This window comes from Felis catus, chromosome D1 (assembly GCF_018350175.1).
Source record: "Felis catus isolate Fca126 chromosome D1, F.catus_Fca126_mat1.0, whole genome shotgun sequence".
Taxonomy (NCBI): Eukaryota; Metazoa; Chordata; class Mammalia; order Carnivora; family Felidae; genus Felis; species Felis catus.
Window position 1 is genome coordinate 2,796,367 of NC_058377.1, and position 27,963 is coordinate 2,824,329.

The following is a 27,963-nucleotide window of genomic DNA, read 5'->3' on the forward strand; positions in this document are numbered from 1 at the left end:
ATAACAAAGTGGGAGATGTGAATCCAAACAAAGTGGTGATGATACTAAATGTGAATTAACTAAATATTCCTCCTAAAACATCAATATTGGCAGCCAGATTTTAAAAATTACAGTCCAACTCTGTGCTGCTTATAAGAAGCACATCTTAAGTACACTGACACAGGAAAGTTGAAAGGGAAATAATCAACGTATATTTTCACTTACAACCTCCTCTTTGCTTCCTCCACTTGCCCCTGAAAAACAGGAAGAGAAGAGAAGTGGGAAATAAATATAGAATAAAATTATTTTTAACACATTTTGGTCAATAAATAGGAAAATATAGATCAAATAAACATCAGAAGAAACAAAAATCTAAAATATACTGTAATCTGTTAATGAGATTATTTTACTGAAATACACAAAGAACTCTCCGTGCTGAGATGCCTTCACGGGTGAATTTCAAACTCTTAATGAGTCTTTATCACTGATAATACACAAACTCTTTCAGATGAAATACATATCTACTCACTTTATAAAACACAATACTAACCAAAACTTTACACGAGCATCACAAGAAAGAAAATTCCATACCCTTCTATCTCATGGAAGTTGACACAGAAGTCCTAAGTGGAAAATTAGCAGATCAAATACCAATTGTTCCACTTACCTGTTGCTTTAGAAGAAGGACAACAACAACCCCTAAGACAATAGTTTATTATTATTTCCCACAGGTCTGTGTGTTGGATAGATGCATGTGGCGGGTGTTTTCTTGGGGTCTCTCCTACAAGTGTAGTCAGATGGGGGCTCTGACGAGGGCCGTGTGAAGGCTTCTCCACTCTCCTGTCTAATGTGTGTGCTGGGGGGGCTGACACAATGGGTATTGGTGGGGCCTGTGGCCTCTCCACATTGTTAACCTGGGGTTCCTCATGGTCTGGCCTCACAAGGTCTACGTGAGTTCTTCATGTCAGCAGCCTTCACCTAGAGAGAGTGACTCCTGGAGGGGCTTCAAGTCAGAATTCACACTCTGGCTCTGCTATTGCAGTGGTCAGCAACAGGTCAAGTCGCAGAGCTAGCCCAAAAGCAAGGAAATAGGACTACATAAGAGAATAGATACGTGTTCATTTGTTGGGGACATATTGATCAAGTTTACAGGGGATATTATATAACAAGGCATGATGTTTGCTCCAGGGATGGAATATTTTGTGTTACTTTTTCATATTTGAAATTCAGTCAGTGTCGTTCATCATAAGAGAAAAAAGAGGAAAAATATATGATCTTCTGAAGATTAAAGTTAAAAAGGATTTATAAACATCTGTACTCATAATTTTAAAAACTCAGAAAAAGCAATATATGGATTTGATAAGTATTGAAAGCTTTCTTCCTGAGATTTGGGTGGGACAAGGAAGTGCTCTGTCACCAGAGTCATTTAAGAGTGCACAGGAGATGATAACCAATTTAGTAAACTGAGAACTATAGAGATTGACATAAAATAAACCATTAAACCTAAATGGTATGTTTGTGCATGGAGGAAGTTGAAAAGCATCACAAACCGTTAAATGAGTTGTATTGAGCCGAGTGTATATTCATATGGAAAAAAATTACTTCTGCCTCAACTTTACAGTAGAAATGAAAATTAATTTCTGTTGAGATTATGGACCTAAATGTAAAGGTTACAGTAATAAATATTCTGGAAGATTATGCGAAAAAATCTTCATGACCTTAGATTAGGCCGTGACTTCTTTTTTAAAAAAAAATTTTTTTTTTTTAACGTTTATGTATTTTTGAGACAGAGATAGAGCATGAACGGGGGAGGGTCAGAGAGAGAGGGAGATACAGAATCTAAAACAGGCTCCAGGCTCTGAGCGGTCAGCACAGAGCCCCACGCGAGGCTCGAACTCACGGACTGCGAGATCATGACCTGAGCTGAAATCGGAGGCTTAACTGACTGAGCCACCTAGGCGCCCCTAGGCCATGACTTCTTAACCAGCCATGAAAAGGAGGAGCCATAGAAAAAGTGGTTTACAAATTGGAATCTATTAAAATTAAGACTCTCTCTTCCTGTAACGATATCGTTAAGAGAGAAAAAAACTTAGAGGATGGGAGACTCCGTGGGCAATACATATATGTGGTAAAGAACTTGTTTCTCCAGTATGTTTGTTTTTGCACATATACTGCCGTAAATCAAAGGCAATAAATATAATAGAAAATCTGGAACATTTCATAAAAGATTACGTGCAGGAGTTCAACAAATGTGAAAATATCCTATTATCAGGGAAATACTAAAACAACGATGTGGTAACATCATTCACTCACCAGAATGAATAAGATATTTAAAAGGACCAAAACCCTGTGTTGGAGCGCATGTGGACATTTCCGTGCATTGATGGTAAAATTGTGAACTGTGGCAGCACGCTGGAAGACTCTTTGCGAGTGTCATCAGCTCGATTTACATGTGTGCGGAAGTAGCAATCCCATATGTAGGTATTGACTCAGCAGTGATATATGCACCAAAATGCACGTAGCCGAAGGTTCATACATCTTTTTTGTTTTGTTTTTAATGTTTTCGTTTATTTTTGAGAGACAGAGCAGGTGGGGAGGGGCAGAGAGAAGGAGACACAGAAACCAAAGCAGGCTCCAGGCTCTGAGCTGTCAGCACAGAGCCTGACGTGGGGCTTGAAGTCACGAACTATGACATGATCATGACCTGAACCGCGGTGAGATGCTTAACTGACTGAGCCACCCAGGTGTTGACACCTCAAAAATGCACATTTAGAAAGAAAGGAAGAGTGTGAGCCTGATTGTATTTGATCTCTATTTAGCACTGTCCTAGGCTTCCCTTCATCTGCAGGTGAAGACCACCATTAACAACAAAGTACACATGATCTGGGTGGGGCCTTTTTCACTGGCCCCATTTCACACCCTCTGTCTCTAACCACGCTGGTGGTTTTCTCTCCTGGGATTTTTTACACTGTGTTCATCTGGTTGGGTTGACCCTTTCTGCTGCCTGCGTGCTGACCACACCTCCAATGACCTAGTTAACTTTTACTCATCTGTTGGAACTCAACTCAAAAGGCATTTCTTTGGGGAAGCATTTTCTTTTTCTTTTCTTTTCTTTTCCCTCTTTTTTTTTTTTTTTTTTTTTTACTTTAACCCACATTAAGTCAGTCTTTCTTTCTATAATCTTTCTGAACACCTTGAACTTTATTTCACAGGATGTAACAAATCATAGTTACGTACCTAACTACAGAGCTTGTTGGTTTAGTCTTGACTGCTAGAACATAAGGTCCATTAGTTCAGACTCTTTGTTTTCTATACTGTTCTGCTTCCTCCATACCTAATGTCTTGCCTGTGTAGATATTCCATGCATATTTGTTTAAATTTATTTAAATTAATGAAAATGATTAGACTAATGAAAACATTTGGAGCCAAATAACCCTAAATTCAGGCCCCAGTTCTACCCATTTGTACCTTTTTACCTTATTCATATTGTGTATTTTCTTTGTTAACCTTTTTTTTAATTATCTCTAGAATGGGAGCAGTGACATCTTTCCTCAGGTGGGTTTTGTGACTGTTGAACTTTCTATAGGTAGGGTTCCTGGCACGTAGTAGGTGGTTGGTAAGCATTAGTGCTCATAAAAACAAGTTTTCATCCTTGATTATCTTAACCAACAACTGTCTTAAGCCCTTGTACTCACAGCGTGGTCAGCGATCCCAGGGGGCTTGTTAGAAATGTGGAATGTCCACCAAATCGGAATCTGATTTTGAACAAGATCCCTGGGTGATTGTTCCGTGTTGTGACCAGCACTGCGTGACGTGTGGACATGTCGAATCACCGTATTGTACACCTGAAACTAATATTACCCTGTGTGCTAAGAGTTTAAATAAAAACTTAAAAAAAAATAAAATTTCAGATCCCCCATATCTAGATTTCACTTGTTTCAGTTGTTTTCCCAGTTTTGGAAGATAGCTAAAGATGTTTTATTTGTCATCTGATCTAATTTGATGGTATGGAAAAGAGGCTAAGCATCATTTGATTATTAATGAGTCTTACTTTGTCTTTGACCCACCATTCTTTATTAAAACTTGCCTGTGCTTGAAACTGATCTGTGTGTATCGGCTGAGTAACCTGTAGTCCTGTAGCTAGTCCTGGTTGAGGAACGTTAGCTTTCTAAGAAATATTTGTACTTCACTTTGCTTTGAAACAAGTGGAAGCCTTTCCCTGTGTTGTGCCTGTGAAGGTGATGTCGGGCAGCACAGATCGAGTAAACTCCACCAGACAAGCCCCTTGTGGGACCAGTGCCCAAATCAATAGTGTAGGTAACACAATTACCGCTTAACAAATCGTATCCGAGTTTCCCTGAGATGAAATAACCCACATTTCATTGTTGTGATAGAAACAATATTGTGAAAGAATGAGACCCAAGTGTCGGAAGATTAAGGGAGATTGTCAGAGAAATTTAGTAGCGTGTAGGGATGGAACACATTTTTCTTATTATTCGACTAAATAGCGTATAGTAATTTGTTTCCATTGTTCATCTCTAAGGCATTGGGCTGCATCTTGTCTTGTTTAATATCCCCGTGGAGCTGAACCAAGAAGTAAAAAGTACCTTTGAAGCTAACAGGAGCTCTGTGCTCAGGTGAGCCCTACAAGATTGGTGCAGTAAAGCAAGAAGCAGGACTTTATTTATGTTGGTGTGGGTGTAATCGCAGGGGAAGCGACTCCTCCCAAGGACGGCTCTTAGAGCAGCCAGGGTGTTTGTAGTTTTAACTCTGCTTTAGTGGTTTGTGTGTTTTCTTTATTAGTCACTTGCTCCATGCTAGCAATGTGTTCTTGGAATGCAAGTGCCTCCCTTAATTGAAAGAGCTTTGGACAAATGGCCGGGAGTCTTGCCCTGGTCCCAGCCCTGGTCCTTCCCAGCAGAATGTCCTTGGGAAAATCGCCTCACCTCTCCAGGCTTTAAGTAAACCAGATTAGGTAATCTCTGAAGTCCTCTCCTGAGGAATTTTTGTGACTCAGGGTAGTAATTACGAAGGAGCCCTTTGAAAAGAAAGGTGTCAAGGGAAATGTTCTTCCTACAGTCCGAAGATGGCACTCGTGGGTCCAGGAAGTACCCGTGTCATGTATACAGTTGTTTGCTTGCATGTGTTCATGGAGGGGGTCTGGCTGTCATCTGATCCTTGAATGTGTCTGTGACCCCAGAATGCAGAAGGATCATGAGTTGAGACCACCTCTCTGAATGAAAGCTTAACATAAGCATATTTCTAAACTTTTAATAATGACTTAACTTCTGATAATACCACAAACGTGTGTGCTACACGCTGCCCAGCATATACTACTCACATACACACACACCCATACACACACGTGCACACTACATACACATACATGACACACACACACAAACTATATACACACATATACATACACACACCACACACATCACACACTACACGTACCTACCCCTGAAATAATTTACCCCATGTTTGGCTAATCCTATGAATTACTGCTTTTTATTTAGACCAGTTATAAGCTAATTCAAATAGTGTTAAAAACAGCATTTCAGAGACAACTGAGAACTCAAGGGGAATGAGAGGCATATTTAAAATACAGTCAGCTTCTACAAGAGAAACCTGGGTAAGTTTTAAAGACTGGGGCTGCTCTTCTGGAAAAGAATAATTTTAAAGGTGTCATTTCATATAACGGAAGGATCTTGGCAATTGCTCGAGGTTTATTTCTTTCCCATTCTAACAAAATTGAATTCTCCTGAATGCCGTACATATATTCCCGAGGAAACAGGATTCGCCCCAGCAGAGGTGATTTTGTTTACCGCGTCATTTGCGAGAGGGTGCCTCGCTGCAAAGAAGCCCATGCACGTAATTTGCTGTTGGTGTTTCCCTGGACACCAGTGTCTGGGATGCGACTTGCTCCGTGCGTACGGCCCAGGCCGTAGTGATTTTGAAGGTGTTGGGCACACTTAAGGTAAAATATTTACAGGTAAAGTGACCTTGCCTTGTGTGACTTCCTGTCTCTCTAGGCTTGTTATTTTCATCTGTGTTTTGCCCGGGTGACGAGGAGGCAGTCTTTGCTTCCGGGGAGCCCTGCCTGGTGGGCGTGTGTTAAGAACGGCATCTCTCCAGCCACAGGGAGCAGATGGGAGGTTCAGTGCCCGCGCATACAACCACCCTTTGCTTCAGGGCGCCAGCTCGGGCTTGTCGTCTTAACAAGGACCCTGAAATTCGTCCAGAAGATCTTAGTTTTCTTGTTAGTAGCAATCCACTTCCATTCACAGATGTGCTTTAGGAGACAAAACACTGGTTTCTCCTCTCTGCTTCCTCCCCTCTTTGCTTCCCCCCGATGTAGGATCAGACCGTCCCCTCCCCTGCAGCTCTCTGAGGATCTGGTTCATGGCTGCTGACGGTTGGGATTTTTGTCCTGGGTTCGTTACCCGAGAGCCACTTTTGTGACTCCCAGAAAGCCATGGACCCGTCATTCTCACTGGGGGAAGGCAGGCTGCTAAGAGGTGTGGCCTCCAGGACCAAATGTTTTGGACCCAGGAAATGGACTCTTTTCCAGAACACCTTGCGTTTCTGAGAGCTGAGAAGCAGTAAGAGCAGGAGCAGAGCCCCGCCATTATCTCCCAATCCCCCCGAAGTAACTGTCTCCCACCCCCTGCCTCACGCTCACGGCCTGCTCGTGTTTGGGGGACAGAGAAGGCAACTGGGTTCTTTTCTGCGCTGATCCAATTCAGAAATCAGGCTTTGCTGACCATTTTTCTTTGGCTGATCACGCAAGTTGCTGGCACGTCTCCCGGCCTGGATGGTGGTCTGTGGACACATAAGGTTGCGTGCTAGTGTGGTCAGAAGGAGCATTATATTGGGGCCTCACCAGACGGCTGAGGCACCTGGGGGGAGAGCCGAGCACCATCCCACGGAAACGTGGGGTTTGGGGTGCCCTGCGGTGGCTTCGGGTTGGTCACATGTGCGGTAAAGCGCGTAGAACGCACTCCTGCATACACAAGTCTGTCCTCTTCCAAGGACAGCCCTCCTTTCAAATACTTGTCTGTTTGAAGGTTTGCATACCTGCTGGGCCAGCTGGTATGAGTGCTTCCAGCTGTTGGGTCAGGTGGATGAGTCACAGACTTAGCGAGACTTAGCCTCTGTGTTCGGGGGCCGTGCCTCTTGTTGGGAATGGAGGGAGACCGCGAGGGCCCTAACGTCACTGCGTTCGTGGTGTTAGGTTTTGAGGTCATTTGGTTTGGTTGGGGTTTTGAAAGATGGGGGGGCGGGGGTGAGGGCTGGAAAGTAGGCGTCGCGCAAATGGTGACAGGACGGTCAGGGGAGCTCTGGGAGACAGCCTACGGGAGCTGCTTCTGTCCTGCGGGGCTTTTCCCGCCCTCTTGGCCCCACCCGGTTCTGTTCCACCTTCCAGTCCCCGCAAAGCTTCCGCCCGCGCCGACCGGCCCTGGCACACACCGGGCACAGCCCGCGCTTCTCTGTCTTTGCCGCTAGCGCGTGGGCACGCACGTCGCTCTTGATGCGGGTTTTCGGGCTCGCTCTCACTCCTTGAGGCTCTCCGTCTCTGCGAGCAGGACCCTGGCCTCCCCCGGCCTCCGTCACATCAGAGCGCCTCCTACCGGGCCTGGACATAGCAGCGCGGGCACCGCTTGCTGAACGCATGCCTTCGTTGTGCTTCTCGGACGCCGCGGTGGGTTCAAAGTGCAGGGCTGTGGCAGCCAGCCCTGCGTCGAGAAAGCCCACCGCTCACGCTGCCTTTGCCCACTTCATGTCTCCGTCACATCTGGCGAGCGCTCTCAGTATCGCGGACTTTTCATTATGATCATATCTGCTACGGTGGTCCTGGACCGGACGGGTAGAGAGAAGTGTTGGGAAGGAAGTTGCATTGAGGACTGAGAGACACCAGGGTTCGGTGACTGGATATAGGAAACTGAAGGAGGGGAAAGAAAAGTAGATGTTGCAGGCTATTCAGGCAGGAGGCTGGAGTAGGAGGGGAAAGAAGAGACGAGGGCAGAGTCTGACCTGGCAGCCTGGTGCTCCGGTGGCCGTGATCACGGACAGGTGAGGAGGTCTCTCTTGAGCTTCCAAGGCAGGTGCAGGCTGGGAACATAAACCCGGGGTGGGGAGGTCGGCATCCCGACCGAAGCCACGGGAGCCCAGGGCAAGAGCGGACAAGGGGCTCCCGTGCCCACGAGAAGTGTTAGCCTCTGGATGTTTCCAGCCTCGGGCTTCTGTGCACTACACTGCGTCTACACCGCGTGCCGGTGGTAGGCTTCTATGGAGCGAGCGAGCGCCCGTGTCAGCCCCTGGCACCAGGGAAGCGTCTGGGAAGGGTCGTTGTTTCCCTTGTTTCTGTGTATTTAATTTGAGTTTTAAAGGTAACCTCAAAACTGAAAGCTAACAAGAGGAGATTTTAAAGTCTAAAACACGGACACAAGATTAGCGATGTCTAATCAATGGTGTAACACATTGGTTGCCTTTTTACTTTAGTTGACTGTGTTTCATTTCTAAAATTCTTTGTATTTTCACATTGGCCCTTCTCTTATTATTTCTTTCTTATTGTTGTTTTATTTTCCTTTAATCATTATAAACACATTTATTGTTGACTGTCAGAGAGTGGATGCTAAACTTCAAGAATTATGATAGGAATTGATAGGAAAAAGACAGGATTCTATCTCCTAATTAAATGTAGATTGCTATTTAAACCAAGAAAGAGAGAGAATCAAATTTAAAAACAAAACCCCCAAAGTACAAAACACTCATTTAAGGTTTATGCTGAGATTTCCCTTTGATTTGTTTTTGTTTCACTAGATGTAAACCCTATGCATTTTTCTTGTTTGGCAGTGCTGCAGGGATTGGATTCCATACATTATACGATTAAAGAGCAAAAGTTAGTATAATAATAGAAAGGAAAGCATCTTTCCTGAATAGAAGGATTAGGAGTCAGAGTTGCTAGAATGGATGCCAGATTTAAAATTAAAAAACAAAACAAAAAAGAAAGGATATTTTTGACTAGGTTCTTTAAGATAATATCTTCAAATAAGCTATTGGGTGTGGGGCTTAAAATGAACTGTAGATAATTGAAAAGATGCAGTTATCCCAAATTTAACGTTGTCTGTCCTTTTATAAATTCACTGAGCTTTTTGATTAGATAAATTTATTATATTCTGTCCCTGCAAGATTCAAGGGGAAAAAGACAACACAGTGAGTGCATTAATAAGTTTTACACACACACCCTTAAACTGTTCCTTCCTAATTCATCTAGGGACTTGCTTTATGCTAAGTCCAAGCCCAAGAGTTGTATCAGCCGCCGAAATGAAATTATTACAGACATTGTGGCTGTAATTCATATGCTTCTGGTTTAGTGAAAGTTTTCATCATTCTAAAGTGCCTGCCCATAATGGAAAACGAGGGCATAATTTTTCCTTAAAAATCTCTCTTCATTTCACTGCACACATGGAGCATTATCCTTCCGTACCCATTTGGAGTAGTTCTGAAGAAGTCACAGAGAAATTTCACACCAAGTTGGAAAATGTCAAGTACGTTTAGTATTATGTTTGACAGTTGATGGACAGATTCCTTCATTCAGTTTCTTCATTTTATTTCTTAACATGTGAAGACTTCTCCGATTAATATGCACACGTCCTTTAAATAGGCCAGCTTTGAGACTTCTGTGATAAAGGTGCATTTCGGGTCCTAAATTCTCTATTCCCTTCAAGTCACCTGTCGGTGATTTCCTGTCCTGTATTTTCAGAGCCTTCCTCTGGCTGTTTCTGCTGCAGGAGAGGTCAGGGGTCCTAAAGGCATATCTCAGATGATTCCGAATCGGGCCCCTTACCTACCCCCTCCCCCAGTTTCTCTTGTCCACTAGATTGTTTTAGAAAGCAGCATTTTTCTGTCCTCAGGCAGCTCAGAATCTGGCCACATAAGATGTTAATATAATGATGGTGGAGCTGACTGTTGACACATTTATGTTCTGTATTTGTACGTAAATGCCACTAATGCACGTGACGTCATGAGGTCACAGAGGTGCCTGCGTTTGTGACATAAAAAAGTGTTTTGGTATCAAGGAGCATAGTTGTTTGATTGGACCCCGGGTGTGGGGATGTGTGTGTGCTAGGGATCTCATCGGAGCTAGGCCCTTGTGTCAGTTACACCTAAACACAAAAGCCAAATCAGAAACATCTGCAAATACGTGCAATTCCAGATGCATCCCTAGAGTCTGCATCCTTGTGCACTAAGGTCCCAGAAGCAGATGAGAAAGTTTTAAATGGACTTGCCCCCAGTTTTCTTTGTGACGCTGAAAGGTCATGACCCACCCCTGGGAGCGTGCCCCGTTTGTCCTCTTTCGTGACCCCGAGCCCCTCGACTGTGTCAGGTCTCTTTTCCCCTACTTCACTGAAAAGGTGTAGATGGGCTGGGTGCTCCGCACATGTCCTCACCCACTGGGCGGTGTTTCAGCATTGCTGGGCTCTCATGGACGCCCGCTCCCTCGCTTCCGTCTCCTCAAGGCTCATCCCTCTTCTGCACCAGGTGCCGTCCCTTGGCCTCGGCCCTTGGTCCGCCCTCTGTGTCTCCCCCCAGACCTCGCGCTCCGTCACTTTCCCCTACGTTCTTGCATCTTTCTCTCTTGGTCTGTCTCTCCTCGTCTCATACACCTGTGCACCTGTCTACACATCTTCAACTCAAAACCAGTATCTTTTTCTCAGCAACTTCACAAGTTTCTACACTCTCTTTCCTTCTTTTGGCCACAAATACTTTGACAGTCCCTACACCTGATGGTGATTGGCGATTTCTCCTTTAATCCCCATATTGTTCCTGCATTTTCTCCCTTCCTGCTCTCTCTCTGTCGTTCGTCATTCTTGGCCCCCACTGTCTCCTCGGAACTCTTTCTGCCTTGACTTCTGTGTTCTTCTGTTTCTGTGTGGTCTTCTCTCTCTCGTCCTCGTATATTTAGGATTGAGCGTAAGCATTCTCTAACGTGTTCTTTACGACTTCTGTGTCTTCTGTAATCTCGTGTGTGTGTGTGTGGCTGCAAATATCATCTTCACTCAAGTGCCTTTCAGATGTAAGATCTCTGTTGAGTATCATCATTGGGATGTTGTGCACACATCTCAGACTCACCTGAAAGAGGTCTCAGCATCATCCTAAACTTCAGTTTTTGATCCCAAATTTCGATTGAGCTGTTTCTGACTTCTGTTTTTGTTAGGACTGTTGCTGTCATTCTCCAAGATACTTGGATTTAAAATCTGGATGTCACTTTGCCTGCTCTCAGTACTTCAGTAATCCTCTCTTCCTGAAATCGGTCATATCTTTTCTCTCCTTGAAATACCATGGCTACCACTCTATTTCACATTCTCTGCGCTGTCTCATATAATTGAGAAGGTTGTGCCCATTGGTAAGGGTGCCGTGTGTGTAGGATTAATGTGAATAGTGTTTCCCCAGTGCTTTCACACTACAGAATCTGCAGAAATGCACACAACCTCCTGCACACCATATGTGGACCACTGTCACAGACACCCCATACACGTGGATCACTGTCACAGACACACCGTGCCACGTGGATCACTGTCACCCCTGGCCAGTCTTCTAACTCGTGCTCTTCTGTGTGAACTAAACCACACAACAAATTATCTTCTCTAAAGTTTGGTACCTGTCAGAACATTTTCCTATTTTGAAGCCTTCAGTGGCTGTGTTATGTCTTACTGAAGGAAGCATCAACTCCCTTAATATTTTAATGAAGGTCTTTGTCAAAATGCCCCTACTTTCCGGGGCACCTGGGTGGCTCGGTTGGTTAAGCACCCAACTCTTGACGCTTGGTGTCAGCTCAGGTCATGATCTCAGGGTTCGTGGGTTCAAGCCCTGCATCAGGATTTGTGCTGGTGGTATAGAGTCTGCTTGGGATTCTCTCTCTGTTCCTCTGTCTCTGCCCATCCCCTGTTCATGCTCTTTCTCTCTCTCTCTCTCTCTCTCTCTCTCTCAATAAATAAACTTTAAAAAAAATGCCCCTACTCTCCTAATGTAAATTTTTCATTTTTTTTTAATGATTACTTATTATTGGGAGAGAGGGAGAGAGAGAGAGAGAGAGTGAGCAGCGGAGGGGCAGAGAGGGAGAAGGAGACGCAGAATCTGATGCAGGCTCCAGGCTCCGAGCTGTCAGCACAGAGCCTGAGGTTGGGCTCTAACTCATGAACCATGCGTTTATGACCTGAGCTGAAGTCAGACACTTAACTGACTGAACCACCTAGGTATCCTTTAATCTCCTAAAGTATTTTGTGGTTTTGAAACAGAAGTATTGTTTTTTTAAAAAAAAAATTTTTTTTAACGTTTATTTATTTTTGAGACAGAGAGAGACAGACCATGAATGGGGGAGGGTCAGAGAGAGGGAGACACAGAATCTGAAACAGGCTCCAGGCTCTGAGCTGTCAGCACAGAGCCTGACGCGGGGCTCAAACTCACGGACCGCGAGATCATGACCTGAGCCGAAGTCGGACGCTTAACTGACTGAGCCACCTAGGCGCCCCCAGGAGTATTGTTTTAAACATTGGCATGAATTAAGATCTATTTGTTATTTCAGATACAAATTGGTTGCTCTTTTTTCTTTTTTCTTTGTTTTTGGTTGCTATTTCAAATTCACATTGGAACTTATTTAACACCAATGGACTATCTCAGGTATCTAAGTAAGTGTAGCAGTGACACAACACAAAACAAAAAACAAAACAAATATCCTATAGTTTAGGAACCAGTTCAGCCATTCAGACTCTCAGTATCAGGAATTCACGATGTGTCCCTTGTTAAAGAAAAAAGAATATGTATATATTCATGGTAAAAATTTTACCCACGGCCCTAGTTAAAGATGGCAGTGAGTCCCGGGGGTGACAGTGGGGCTTTGCAGCAGGAGAGAGACCAGGGTCAACTCCGAACACGGCCAAGACAAGTGAGGTTTTAGCCATGGCACCAGGTGGGGTCAGTGGATGGAGGTTACCAAGAGGAAGCTCGAAGGCTGGGGCGTTGTTGCTAAGCTGACTCCGCAGGTGTCTTGCTGAAGTCAGGCTACGGGGATAAGATTCCCAGGAGATAGATGAGGGATTTGATCCAGTGTCAAGGTCGGGGGACCTTGCTAGTGACCTGGCAGAGTTGTTGTTGAAACTGAACCGCACTGGCCAAGGGCAGAGCCCAAGGGGAGGGCCTTGACGGTGTGGAGGACTCTGGGTAGAGTCCGGCCACGGAGAGAGTGCTTGTCACCATCCGGCTCCCTCGGAGCTCTGCGCCCAGCGGCTCTGGGTGTCTGCGCATCTCAGTTCAAACTCCAAGGACCTGGGAAGAACGGGTCTGTCTGCTGCATGTAGCAGCGGCTCTTACAGTCCAGTACCTGGGGGCCGCTGCACAGTCATTTCCTTCATTACACTTCCCTGATCCCCCTCAGAGGTCGTGGCCCTCTTTCCTGCGAGTCCCCTAGAACACAAACCTATTTTGTCAAACCTGTATTTGTTGTTGCACCCCACACCTGGAGCACAAGTACGCGTCCCCGCGAACGTCTTGCCCCTGTCCCCTAGCAGGCAGGGCAACGCCTGGTTTGGAAGCACTTCTCAGTCAATGCTGGAGAAAAGTGCATTCAGAGGGTTATGTCTTGAGTTACTGTATCCCGAGTCCCTTCCCGATACGGAAGAAGAACCCATCCTGGTCTTTGAGCTCACTGTCTCCTCCTCTACATCGCCCTCCTTCCTGCTGCTCGGGACCCTGTTCGCATAGTCCCGTGATGCCGCATCGGGACATACTCTGCCCAGAAAACGGAGCTCTCCCTTGCCAGCCTGGAATTTTCCTCAAGTACGCGCCTCCACATTTTCCCTCCAGTGTGATTCTCAGCGTGCATTCTGCACTTTATTGATGCCGAGAGTCTGAAGTGTAACATTTTGAGTTAAAACCAGCTACTTAATTACACTGCTTGATGCCTGATTATCAGAGATAGTGATTTGTGCATCTCTGGGATTGATCATTTTTGGAAGCCTGAGGTGCAACATTCCCACCTGCTGTCTCTGTCTCATGGGCAGATTTACATATTTGACTAAATGCTGTTCACACTTGGATGAAATTTAAATTAATTATACTTAGTTAAGGCTTATTTAAAAATGCCCAGTTGCCTGGGGCTCGGGAAGGATTCCCACTCAATTTTCTAAGTTCAGTGTGGACGACAAAAAAAAAATAAAGAGGGAAACCTAAGTGTCCTGACAAAACAGATTTAGTGTTGTACCCCAACACAATTTGCCAGAGTGACCCAGGCTAGTTAGTAACATGTGCTTCTGAGACTAGCCTGCATGGTAATTTGGTAAAAAGAGTAAGCATTTAATGCTGATGACCATAAATAATAAGGTTTTCCTACACCAAAGTACGTGATCTGAGGTTGGCTCAGGGGAAAGCAGCAAGGAGGGTAGTTCAAGTTGGTTGTGTTTACCACGGCATTGGCTCTTGTGTCCTCACGGTAGAGAGCTCTGGAACCTGACCTGGCAGCAGCGTTTTGTGGCTAACTTGTGACTGTCACCTGCTTCATCCAGGCAGGAACGCCCGGTAAGGACTGCAGTGTGTCAGTACTTCTGCGTGGTTAGAATGCACAGAGAAGGGCCGAGTTCCTGCAGAATGCTCTGGTAACTTGTCCGCTCCCTGTATCCGTGGCAAACTTTTTCTTTAAGTGTTTAGACATTAACTTAACACTGTCTGTAGAGCTTGTGGGAATGGACAGTTGCTATGGAAACGGATGATGGGGATGACCTGTGGGGGGGGGTTGGGAGTAAGCACCCTGGGGCCTTTCTTCTTCACGTCTGTCTTGCGTTTCCTGCTTCTTAGGCTTAGCCTGGCAGTGTTGTGTGTGAAATCTCCAAAGTGCTTTGCGGGGCTCATTTTTCTATCACTCCTGCTGCAGGTTTGAACCTGAGTAAACACCATCAGGGCCCCTTGGCTTGGGCAGGGCCTCCTGTTGCTAATTGCCGTTCCCTAAACAGGACATGCTGTTCCCATGAAGTAGTATTGCTTTGCCCTGGGAGAATTTGTTCCGTGTCAGGTGGTGACAGGCGTGGTGAGTCCCCCTCCTGCTGTTCAGGCTCCGGTGCACTCTCCCCGCTTCCCCGTCTCCCATCTGTGGGTGCCCATGATCCCGGGCTTGGGGGCTTGGCTCTGATGCTGGGCCTCCGCATCCTGTAGGATGCAGGGCGCCCCTGGCTTTCCTCTCCGGGTTGAGCCCCAACTTCTCTCCTGGGTCACCACTTTTCCTCTCCAGTGTCAGGACCAACAGTAAAGCCACCTTCCGTGTGCGTTCTAGAACAGCATTGGCGAGGTGACAGGTGAACTCCAGAATCCCACGTGTCGCTTACTCATGTGAAGTCAGAGGTGGGGATCTTGACGGGCAGGGGTTATCCTCCACTTGGTGCCAGAATTCAGGTTCTCCCGATCTTGCAGCCAAGCCTGTTAGCTTCAGCATGTCACGTGCAAGGGAGTACATTTTTCTCCCTCTCAGAGAGGAGGGAGCTTAGAGAAGGGAATACTGGGGGGGTTTCTAGGCCACCCCAGCCGGGAACACACATCAGTTCTGCTTGTGTTCCTGGCCTTCATTCACGGGATTTCTTCTTCGTACACGAGAGGGTGCTAACTGTGGTCCAGCTACGTGCCCCCGGATCAGAGGAGAGGTCTGAGGAACAGCTAGCCAGGCTCCCTTTACTAAGTGGAGGTTGCACTAATACATTTAGTTGAACAGTAGCACATTTTAGTGAATTCACCTTGTGGTTCACTTACAGCAGCTTTTATCCTGCCTAGTTAACGATTCCACACGGTTCAGAATGTCTCACAACTTCAGATCACGCTAGAATTTAGAGGCTAAATAAAGCATGAACTCCGCAAGGCAGGGCGAGGACAAATGGAGGGCTGGAGAGAGGAGGGCAGGAAGGGGATCGTCAGGGACGGTGCCGTGTTGTATAGGCGGGTGCCTTTGGTTGCCGACTCACAGAGATGACGTCTGTCGGGTCTTCTGTTTGTAGGCACAGGATCTCACCTGAGCTAGCCCGGGGCCCAGCGAAACATGCTGAGATGCCAGAACTGGCCTCTCACTTAGTACCCTCTCTTTTCTTACTCTCTGTCCCGGAGCTAACTTCCCTTTTGATTGTATGTGCTATCAAATAGTTGCCCCAGCTGCGACACTGAAATCAGGACCTGCAGGATATCCAGGTCGGTGAGTAAAACCGAAGTCTTTAATTGGTCAGCTGTGGCCAGGAGGTCAGAATGTGTGTATCCATTCAGTAACATTTTATTAACATCATTAATTATCACTTACTTCTTTTATTGCATACTAAGAGCCAGGCACTATTCTGTATATGTGTTGTAAACACGTTTGTAGGGGCACTTGTGTGTCTGCCTGTCCTGTGTCTCATTCAGAGGAGGACTCTGGTTGGGCAGAGACCCCACAGGATCGAAGGGTAGAAGTCACAGTTGCATAGTCCAGTGTGTGTTGTTTGTGTCTTAACTCAGCTGTCTCTTGTTGGCTAGACTGCAGAAATAGCTCCCATGTAAAAACAAAAGAAAAAATTCAAGTGTATAAAAATGAGCATCTAGATGTAAAAAGGACAAGTAGGGTCAGAGGATAGATTTAAAGGCAGACGCTTGTTAAACAAATCTGGCAAAAAAAAAAAATTCATTTCTTTTAAATGAATTGTTTTGGACATTTTTTCTGTGACTGTATGTTATTTAAATGGGGCTTGACACTGTGCCATCAAGCTTCTACCAGTCCAAATTGTCACTCGTGAATTATGAGATGGAAAAAAAATGTGTGTGTGTATAATTGTAGGAAAAAGTTGTTGAATTTTCAAAAATGTTTTCAAACTGGTCTTAGGAAGACATTCTCAAACCATTACCTGTGCTTAAAACAAACAACAACAAAACACTTAATGTTTTCCTAAGGGACACTACAGATTCATTTAAATGACATTAAATGGCTTTCTCAGAATCAAAATCTGTGTATAGGTATTTTAATTATCTTCACCCAACTGTGACCCAAAATCAGGATAGAAATGGGAATGCCCCTGGGCGCCTGGGGGGCTCAGTTGGTTGAGCTTTTGACTTCGGCTCAGGTCAAGATCTTGCAGTTCATAGGTTCGAGCCTCGCCATGGGCTCTGTGCTGACGGCCCAGAGCCTGAGCCTGTTTCAGATTCTGCGTCTCCCACTCTCTCTTCCCCTGCCCTGCTCATGCTGTCTCTCTTTATCTCAAAAATGAATAAAACATTTAAAAAAAAAAAGAAAAAAGAAATGGGAATACCCCTTAGCATTCACAGAATTAGTAGTTCTGCATGAACATGTATGACTTTGTAAAGCGTGTGGACCTACCGTTTTTTTTTTTTAATTTTTTTTTTAACGTTTATTTATTTTTCAGACAGAGAGAGACAGAGCATGAACAGGGGAGGGCCAGAGAGAGAGGGAGACACAGAATCTGAACCGGGCTCCAGGCTCTGAGCTGTCAGCACAGAGCCCGACGCGGGGCTTGAACTCACGGACCGTAAGATCATGACCTGAGCCAAAGTCGGCTGCTTAACCGACTGAGCCACTCAGGCACCTCTAACCTACCGTTTTTACAATAAATACCACAGCAGTGGAACAGGATACACTCTCTTGGCTAAAGCAGAAGGCAGAGGGAGAAACCAGCAGTCGGGGCAAGAACACCCCCCAAGGAGCTGGAATTGCCTGAGAACAGCAGCCAACAAACTTCCTGGGGATGCTTGTGATAAATAAACCACTCTTCTTGAAGTCATATCCCAATACTTAGTGAGCTTCTTTCTTTTTAAAGAACTTCCTGTATATTCTTTGCCCAGGGCGAGATGGAACCATCAGCTCCAACATACAAAGCAGGGAAAACTGGGGTACAGTGGTCTTCACCACGGGGTGGAAGCTCCCGCTGGGGGCCTCCCAAAGGCCGCCAAGTCACAACTAAGGAACCAGGAAACAAGCTCCAGGATTTCAGGAGAAGGTCATAAGAACCAGCATATATGAGCAACGACTAGAGCGTCTATATGCGCTCACCCACTGTGTGTTGAGATGTGTGATGTGACCACTTAGTAGTTTTAATTCCTGTTAGTACTTACAACAATGTGCTTCAGTCTCGTTTTGCGTATGGTAAAGTTGAATATCAGAGAACTTAAAAAATGTCTAAAATCCTGTATCTAGTGGAGTAGCCGTTAGGCACATGTGACTGCTAAAATGTGAATGTAAATTAAAGGAAATTAAAAATCCCGGTCCGCAGCCATCCTGGTCACATTTCAAGTATTCCGTGATCGCATGTGCCCGTAGCTCTGGCATTGGATAGTCCAGATGGGACATTTCAGAAAACCCCACTCTGGGCTGGTTCTCCAAGAGCCTGGGTTTGAATCCAGCTTGTCCCCAAGTCAAGCTCTGTCCCCTTCAGTAATACGTGGGCGATGCTTACACTGACTCACTTGAGAGAGTTTACATCATCGTATTTCTATTCTTTTAGAAATTAATGAATGCAAAAATCTATTTTGAATATTTCTTTGACTAGTAGTTATATATGATTACACACCTATTTTTCTTTTTGCATTAAAGAGGTGTTTACAATGATTTTTTATATTTATTTATTTATTTATTTATTTATTTATTTATTTATTTATTTATTTTTTAATGTTTATTTGTGTGAGAGAGACAGAGTGTGAGTAGGGGAGGGGCAGAGAGAGAGACGGAGACACAGAACCCGAAGCAGGCTGAGCTGTCGGCACAGAGCCTGATGCGGGACTCCAACTCAAGAACAGTGAGATCATGACCTGAGCCGAAGTTGGACACTTAAGTGACTGAGCCACCCAGGTGCCCCTACAATGATTTTTTAAAAAACCACTTAAGGGCAAAATATTCACAAGTAGAGCACGCACCAAAATTGTTCCTGACTTCTTCAAATGTTTATGTGCAGAAATTTTCTGTTTCCTGAACGTACGGTGGTTCCCGGAGCAGACAAAAATTCCCTCGGCTTCAGAGCTTTTCGTTGTAGGAGGGAGACAAACAAGTTTATATAATTTACTTGTCATACGTTACAAAATAATAGATGCATTAAGAAGTACAAGAAGGTGGTCTCGGGGAGGCTGTAATTGGAAATCTGGTTTCAGATATTAAAGAGAAGATGATGTGTGAGTACAGGCATAAAGTAATTGATACTTGGTTCCATAAGTGGTACGGTCAAGCCAGAGAGATGAATACGGACAGAGACTCCATGGCGAGCTCGCCTGATGAGTTCCTGGACAGTGAGAGGGGTTGGGCTGTGTGCGAAGAAGGAGCGGGTGAGGAAACAGAGAGGTGAGTGGGGCGGAAGGGACTTTGGCCAGTTCCGTTGGACCAGTGTGAAAGTTTTCTGTGTCAACAAGACTGGGCCAAAGGGTACGCAGGCAGATGGTAAAACATGGTGTCTGGGCCTCTGTGTGAGGGTGTTTCCAGACGACCTGAGCGTTCGAATCGAGACTGAGTGAACCGGTGGGCATCATCTGTTCTTTTGAGGGTCTGCATGGAACAGAGAGAGGGAGGAGGGGTAGATTTGCTCTCTGCTTGAACTGGAGCATTCGTCTCCTGCCCTTAGGTATCGGTACTCCTGGGGGTCCTTCGGGCTCAGGTCAGGCTTGCACCATCAGCCACCAACTCTCAGGCCAACCAGCTTGAACTGGAGCCTCCCCACCCACTTCCTTCCTGGGCCTCCAGCTTGCAGACAGCAGGCCAGGGACTCCTCAGCCCCTGTGATCGCGCAGACCAGTCCCTGACAACACGTCTCTTTCTGTTTGTCTTTTGTTCTCCTCTTGGTTCTGTTTCTCTGGAAATTTTGATTCAGCCAGGTAGGTCACTTAAAAAATACTTATTAGCTCTTGTTGAGTGAACGAAGAAGACCTAGGAGTCAATCACGTCAGGTACAGAATGCGCTAAGAAACACGCGTTTTGCCAGAGCCAAATATTTTGACAGACACCTCAGGTCCTCATAAGGGAGTTTTATAACCTGTAGGTAAGCATATGTCCGTATTTAGATTAAATTACTGTACTTTAGATAGCCATTATATTTAAAGCAAGCTATTATGACCACACTTCAATCAGGAAGCGCCAGCTAAGAATGGTAACGATCCTCATTTGGCAGACTGTGTTCTAAGTACTTTAAATCTGATATTATCAAACACTTCCCAAGAACTAGAGTCACTCGCGAGATGATTCAGTCCTTTGGCCTTGGGGAGGAAGACGTCGGGGAGTCAGTCAGGTGTGTGTCTGTCACCCCAAAGCGTACAGTCTGCTGGGAAGAAACACGCAAATGCAGACAACTAGCACTTGAAGGTCTTCCTGGATCTGTGGAGACACCTCCGATGTGCCTAGTACAGAGCCGTGTGGTTCCGTAGTGTCTCTGATAACGCAGCTAGATACAGTGGCTTTATATGCATTCTCTCTCAGTAAGAGCCAGAAGCAGATACCCTATTTATGAGTTCTCAGTGTTACTTCCTTGACTTCCCACTTTTGAAGCCAAAGTGGTTCTCAGTGCGGATTAAAGACCGGCACATCCCCATACTACTAATGTACGAAGTTGTGGTTATGCCTCAGGGCAGATACCTGCAGATGCTGCTTTGAAAGAGAGTTACTGAAAATCACTGCGTATCAGCGCGATGCGCCCAGTCCTGCAAATTAAGCTCCTGTAACCTTGAGGATACGTTAGAGCATTTTGGCTTTTGAAACCTTTGTAGTTTATATGATACTGCATCCAGCCTCCAAATATTGGATTGTATCCTTGAGATCATGCATTTCATTCAAAACATGGTACCTTTTACTGCTACTGATATTCTGTAAGGACGGACTCATATACAATGTCCATATATGTGTGTGTGTGTGTGTGTGTGTATCATATATGTATATCACATATATATATATGGACACTGTGTATGAGTTCATATATATATATATATATATATATATATATATATATATATACACAGAGAGAGAGAGAGAGAGAGAGAGAGAGAGAGGCATGATTATACAGAAGCTGAAATCCATAGGCATTCTGTTTAAACCAGTGGCAGCTCAATGTTGAAGACATTAATGTATGTTTAACTGTTTATTAGCCTGCACTTTGTATTATTTGGAATAATCAGTATATTTTATAGTGAATCCAGGGATTACCAGCTCCAAACCATTTCCAAATAGATATCACCCTGGATTTATTTACTGTCTTGCCATAAATGAATTGCTGAGGTGAAGTCAGTTAGCTCATTATAAAAACGGGATATCTGCTTCTTACACGGAGTATAGGGACAGCAAGTAACAAGAAATGGAGATAATAAATCCTTTCACCTAAACTCAGCTGACATAAAAACACATCTATTTAAAATTAGTTACCTAAAAACATTTTACCAAGATGTTCATGTGATGTTTCTAACAATTAAGTCACTTAAAATTTAATTTGAGTGTGTTAATTTTTTGGGACCATTTTTGTATGTTAGTGATTATTAAATGTGATAATTTTAAAAATTGAAATATTTTTCCTCAAACCTTTGCTCACTGCTGCATTTCAAACTATTTTATATGCTCACAGTGCTGTACGAGCACCAGTGTTACAGTAGTCCACCGTGCCCCCATGGAAATGACGTTATGTCGTGATGTCTTGGGAACTTCTGATAGGAATAGGACTCTGATAATGACTGTCACGCAGGATAGCCGAGGTTATGCTGCGGTGACGATCCCATGTCTTAATGTTGTGAGATAGCAGTCATGTTTTCTAGTCATGCATCCCATATGCCACAGGTCCCCGGGGTTTCCTGCTCCCTGTCGTCCTTGTCTGGGGACCTTGAGCCCAGGGAAGCCCCACCACTGCTGCATGGGAAGATGGGGTGGTCCACTGGCTCTGAAAGGTGTCTGCCAGAAAGAGGCACTCACTTTGCACACATTTCTTCGGGTGACACAAATCACGTGATCATGGTTAAATTCCAGGAATAGAGAATTAATTGTAGTAGTTGTATCATGTGCCCCGAATGAAGAGAACCACAAATATAGTGAGAAATACTAGTAATGACATCTGTTTCAAGGTTATTAGTAAAGAAAGAACAAAAGGGAGAAAGGAAGGAGAGGAAGGGGAAGGAGGGAAGAGGAAGGGGAAGGAGGAGGAGAGGAAGGAGAAGGAGGAGGAGAGGAAGGGGAGAAAGAGGAGGACAGAAACAGGAGAAGGAGGAGGAGAGGAAGGGAAGGAGGAGGAGAGGAAAGGGAGAGAGGAGGGGAGGAAGGAAAGAAGGAGAGAGGAAGGGGAGAGGAGGGGAGAAGGAGGGGGAACAAGGGGAGGAGTGGGGGAGGAAGGGGGAAGGGGAGGAGAAGGGGATGGAGGAGGGGAGAGGAAGGGAAGGAGGAGGGGAGAGGAAGGGAAGGATGAGGGGAGAGGAAGGGAAGAAGGAAGAGAGAGGAAGGGAAGAAGGAAGAGAGAGGAAGGGAAGAAGGAGGGTAGAAGGACGGGACAGGAAGAGGAGAAGGAGGGGAGACGAAGGGGAGAAGGAAGAGAGAGGAAGGGGATGGAGGAGGGGGGAGGAAGGGAAGGAGGAGGGTGGAGGAAGGGAAGGAGGAGAGGAGGGGGAGAGGGAGGAGGTGGGGGAGGGAGAGAGAATAAAAAGAAAAGCATAAAAGGAAAGAAAAAAAGAAAACCTACCTAAAATACTTAAACTGTGCATCTGGGTGCGTCTCCTTAATGGCAAGTCACGGTGTTGGCGTCCACATGCGGTTGACACGGTGGGTTTAGGAAAGGCTTGTGAAGTGGGGTGATGTGTGAGCACGATCTTGTAGAGGAGGATCAGGAACTTAGCAGGTGACATGATCTCACAGAGGAGGACCAGGAATTTAGCAGGTGACGTTTGAGCTTGATCTCGCAGGGGAGAACCAGGGGCTTACCAGGTGACTTTGAGCGGGTTCTAGAAGAAGAGAAACAGGGACTTACCAGGGGAAGGAGAGGTGAAAGGGATTCCAGCTGTGAGATTAGCATCAGTGAAGATAGAGGATCAACAAAGGAGACAGTGACTCAGAAACTGCTTTTATCTAGTTTTCAAATGACTGGACGTGGTAACTTGGATTGTTGGTCACCTTGTATTCCCCATTCCATCATCTGTGGGGCAAACACATATTTCTGCCCCGTTGATTTGTTTTAGGCATGACCACAGACTTTTCTGGCCAGGAGAGCGTGGCTATAATTGACACGGTGCAAATTCTGAGCTTTGACATAATAAGGTGTCACATGTTCCTGTTTGTCTTCAGTAGCATCTGACCTCTTCGGTAAAGAGAACGTGCCCAGATAGCTGCTTTCTCTCCAGTCAGGGCTGGTGAACGGGCCTGGGAAGTCAGACAAATAGCTCACCCCCCGGTCTGTGGTCTCCGTAAATGTGGTAATAGATGCATTTTGTCGTATCACTGAGTTTTGTGTTGATCCCTTTGTTACATAGCAGTATTGTATCCACAGCTAATACAGTAGAACACTTTCTAATGCTCTGAGTTCTTTGAGGCCAAATGCTTTAAGCAAGGATCCTGGATATGTAGTGTCTGTTTTACCTCTTTGTAGGCACGTGGGAGGGGAGGGGTGGCATGTCTTTATGTCTCAAAGAGGAAAGTTCCACACGGTAGCTCTTGGTCTGGATCGCTGCCAGCTTGTGCTGGACGGGGTGACCAAGATGGTGGGGAATGTCCTATGCCAGCACTCTGCTTTGTGGTGCCCGCTGCCTGGATAGCCTATGCACGGGTTGTTAACAGGCTACCAAAGGTTGGTCGTCCTTCATGCTTTAAATCAGATTCTCTGAATTACTTCGAGAGGAACGTTCTCAGACGTAGATGCCTCATCCCTTGTTTTCAGCCCAGACTTGGAAGTGTGATGCGATGGTGAAAAACTTGGGTCTGGAACTTGACCCTGCCGCTTAACTAGCTGTGTTGTCTTCTGTAGATGATTGAACTTACTTAAACCTGAGTTTTGTCATGCCCAAAGTGAAATACTGATACAACGATTGCACCTGACTGTTCTTAGCTCCTCTTTGCAAAGGTATTTGGCGTAATGCCTGGAGCAGTGGAAGAGCTCAGCGTTAGGCAGTGATGAAAGCACGGGTGATAATGGGTTTCTGCTGGTCGCTTTTGTCACAGCTTAAAGACAGAAAAGCAAATGTCCATTTTTGTTGTCACCTTATGGATTCTACAAACTTTGCGTCATTTGATTTTGGGGTAGCCTAAAGGAGAAAATGTCTTACACAGAGTTTGTTCAGAGAGTTGTAACCTGTTTGAATCTATAGTGTTTCTGGTGTACTGTCACTTTTTTTTGGTAAAAGTACAGAATTCTAAGTATTTTTAATGAAAACATGAGGTTAGGGTAATTGAGAATTTCCTGGTACAGTGATCTTTTACTTATTGATTTAAAAATTTTTAATTACGTTTATTTTTGTATTCCAATATAGTTAACAATACAGTGTTAGTTTCAGGTGCTACTTTTTTTTCAGAAGTTTTTAATTTTTAAGCAATCTCCACACAACATGGGGCTCGAACTACAACCCCAAGATGAAGAGGCCCACGCTCTGCCAGCTGAGCCAGCCAGGGACCCTTCTGGTGCTACTTTTAAAAATAACGTGAATACACTGTATTTTCCTAGTCTGCCCCAATTTAAATCAGCTGGGTAGAAATTTTTCATTGATTGATTTAAGAAGTTAATGTTTAATTGTTCTTGCTCTTGGCCCACATGAAGACCTTATCACATATTTGACTGGACAGATAAACAGACCATTGAAACTATTTTCATGTTTTGGTCTGGGCTCGTAGAACAGTCAACTTTCATGTTGTGAAATAGACCATCATTTGAAACATTACACAAGAGGTGCATCAGAGACTAAAACATGTAAATCACGCTATTAGCTTCAGTAGTGAGGACTGAGTGTAAGCGGCCACATTTTGACAGATTGAAAATAATGACAACAGCATCAAAGCTCACGAACCAGGCTACATTTACCATGTCACGGGTGAGATAGTCATAGAGTTTTTTCCCCTGCCATTTTTCTTTGAGTTCCTTTTCCTCCTTTTCTTTGTGCCCTTTTAAGTTCAGCTTTAATCATAGTCTGTGTGACTGATTCTTATATTGTAGTTCTTCCGGGGATTGTGTGCACGTGTGTGTGTGTGTGCATGTATGTTATGGGGTACATGTACAAGTTGCACAGGATGGGGATTGTGTGTGTGCGTGTGTGCACGTGCGTGCATGCGTGTTATGGGGTGCGTGTACGTGTCGTACAGGATGGGGATTGTGTGTCGTGTGTGTGTGTGTGTGCACGTGTGTGCATGTGTGTTATGGGGTGCATGTACGTGTTGCACAGGATGGGGATTGTGTGTCGTGTGTGTGCGTGTGTGCACGTGCATGCATGCGTGTTATGGGGTGCATGTACGTGTTGTACAGGATGCACAATGCTGTGTGCAGGGTGTGTTCTGGGCCATATGTGAAGGCTACATAGAATAAGACATAGATTTCTAGAACTGCTTTGAATTTTTTTTTAACGTTTATTTATTTCTGAGACGGAGAAACAGAGCATGAGCAGGGGGGGTACAGAGAGGGAGACGCAGAATCTGAAGCAGGTTCTGGGCTCTGAGCTGTCAGCAGAGCCTGACGCAGGGCTCAAACTCTCAAACCGTGAGATCATGACCTGAGCCGAAGTTGGCCGCTCAACCGACTGAACTACCCAGGCGCCCCTAGCTCTAGTTTAAAAAAAAAAAAAAAATTTAATGTCTATTTATCTAGAAGTGCTTTAAATCAAGGGCAAGAGAAAAATCACTGTGATGGGTCAAGGTTCTTTTGGTTGTAAGTACCAATGCCAGCTAGTAGTTTAAGCCAAAAGTGAATGTATAGATCCTGGAAATAAAGAGTCTCTAACAGTGAATGCTAGATGTAGGCACGGCTGTTACAGGGTCAGCAGTGGGACCTTCAGGGATGTCTCCCTGTCTCTCAGTTGTCTCCTTTGTGTGGGCTTCCTTCCCATGAGTACTCAGTGGGCACGGTGGCTCCTGGCAGCTCCCCACCATTCCCTGCCTTCCTGTCAGCACTTGCAAATAGATGTATATCTGAATGGACTGGTTGTACTTTAAACATTCCTTTATGACTTTATGGGCTATTCCTGGTCCCTGACATACCCTCTCCCCTTTATTTAACCAATCAATGATTAATATTTATTCAATTATTAATATTCAATTATTAGTTTAGATTTTTCCTCCAGGGAGCCCTCCCTGATCACCTGAGACTTGGATCTCTTCGTAATGTGCTAATTACACCATCTGTTCAGCCTCTTTGGGCATTTATTCCATGACTGGAAATGTATACTTTTATTTCTGTGTGCAACCTGAAACTTGATGCCTGTGAGAAAGTAGGTGCAGTGTGCTTTTCTCAGTGCCTCAGTTACTGTTTTCCTGGAAAAATCTCTGCCTGTTACAAGTAATTATCTGAAAAAATAGTCAGTAATGTGTCTTTGATCTTCACAGGCATTTCTCTCCTGGTTAAATATGGAATGAAAATATGTGTATCTTATTAATTTGTAAATGCGTCTGCTCCCCTCCCCCTTTCTGCACCCCCTACCCTGTATCGATTGGTATTAGCCTGCAGACATTTTGCTCCCATCAAAACAGTCTGGTGTGGGGTGTGGATTCATTTAAGCAGTTTATATCTATCTGGAAAAAAATAGTGGCACTCCTCTGAAATTGTGTATCAGGTGAGGTTTCTCAGAGAAGATAAATAGAACATAAAAGAGCTTATACCGTAATAGGTGCTGACTGTTCATATTATTGTAAGCAATAACTTATTCCCTGCCTTCCCTTCTCCCTCCTCCTTTTATATCCTTTCCTTGTCTCTTTCTTCCTCATCTCCATCTCTTCCTCCTCGTACTATTTCTTGTCCTCCCGTCACCATCACCACCACCATCATCATCCATCACCATCTATCTATCCACCACCATCACTGTCATTATCACCATCCTCCTCCTCCTCTTCATCATCACCATCATCATCACCATTACCATCATCATCATCACCACCACCACCACCACCATCATCCATCACCTCCTATCTATCCACCACCATCGCTATCATTATCACCACTGTCCTCCTCATCACCATCTTCCTCCTCCTCCTCATCGTCACCATCCCCATCCCCATCATCATCACCATCCCCATCATCCATAACCACCACCACCATCATCATCACCATCGTTGCCATCACCATCAGCACCTACCTGTGGATAACCATGGCTGAGTGCAAACTCAGGGGCCTGAATAGATCAGGCTGGGAATGCCTGTGCATGGCATCATTTTATATGTGGTGTAAAGTTATAGGTGCCAGACTTCTTGGTGAGATTCTAAACCTAACACCTGATGAGTCAAAGTACATTGCAAATTCCTGGACAGACTAAAACAGGTTTGTGAAGATACAAAAAAAGCACAAACGATCAAATGAACCTGTTGGGTGAGTTCTGCCCCCTGATTGTCAGTTTGCTGTCTCTGCTGTACAGGCCATGTGGCCGCCAGGATAGGTGAAATGAACCACACGGCAGGAAGCTGCAGTCCCGATGACTGAGTTCACGGCCTTCGGTGTCACCAGAAGCTATATAATAGTGGTTGAAAGCACAGCCCCTGGGGCAAGAGATCATCAGTGTTGCCCCCTGTCCCCAACTGTATGACTGCAGTCAAGTCACATGACCTCTCCTTGTCTTTTGTGTCATAGGTCATAGTGACAGTTAAATGAGGTCATAAACGAGAAATGCTAGAATTGTGTCAGGTACACAGTAGTATATGTCTCTGTATTAGGCTTCACTTCTTTCGCTATAATAGACACTTGGACTTGGGTTGTTTCTAAGATACATTTTGGCTCTGATTCTTTATGCCCCAAAGAATTTGCATTGATACTGGCTTTAAAAAATCATTTTGAGAAAGCCTGA

At 45.0% G+C, this 27,963-nt stretch overlaps 1 protein-coding gene and 1 long non-coding RNA gene across 5 annotated transcripts in view; one reads left to right on the plus strand and one right to left on the minus strand.

The window, feature by feature from the left end:
• LOC109491761 lies at positions 1-27,724 on the minus strand. 4 transcript variants are annotated; one of them, XR_002736031.2, is made up of 3 exons: positions 27,262-27,724; positions 22,683-22,941; positions 1-233 (listed from the first exon to the last, which is right to left on the minus strand). It is a non-coding gene; the product is annotated as an uncharacterized LOC109491761 (long non-coding RNA). The 4 variants fall into 4 exon arrangements; XR_002145224.3 differs by lacking the exon at positions 1-233 and adding an exon at positions 18,764-19,012; XR_006586768.1 differs by lacking the exon at positions 1-233 and adding an exon at positions 18,764-20,012.
• The window catches only part of GRIA4 (glutamate ionotropic receptor AMPA type subunit 4), a 1,433,894-nt gene that overhangs the window by 107,087 nt on the left and 1,298,844 nt on the right, over positions 1-27,963 (plus strand). The window lies entirely within an intron of this gene.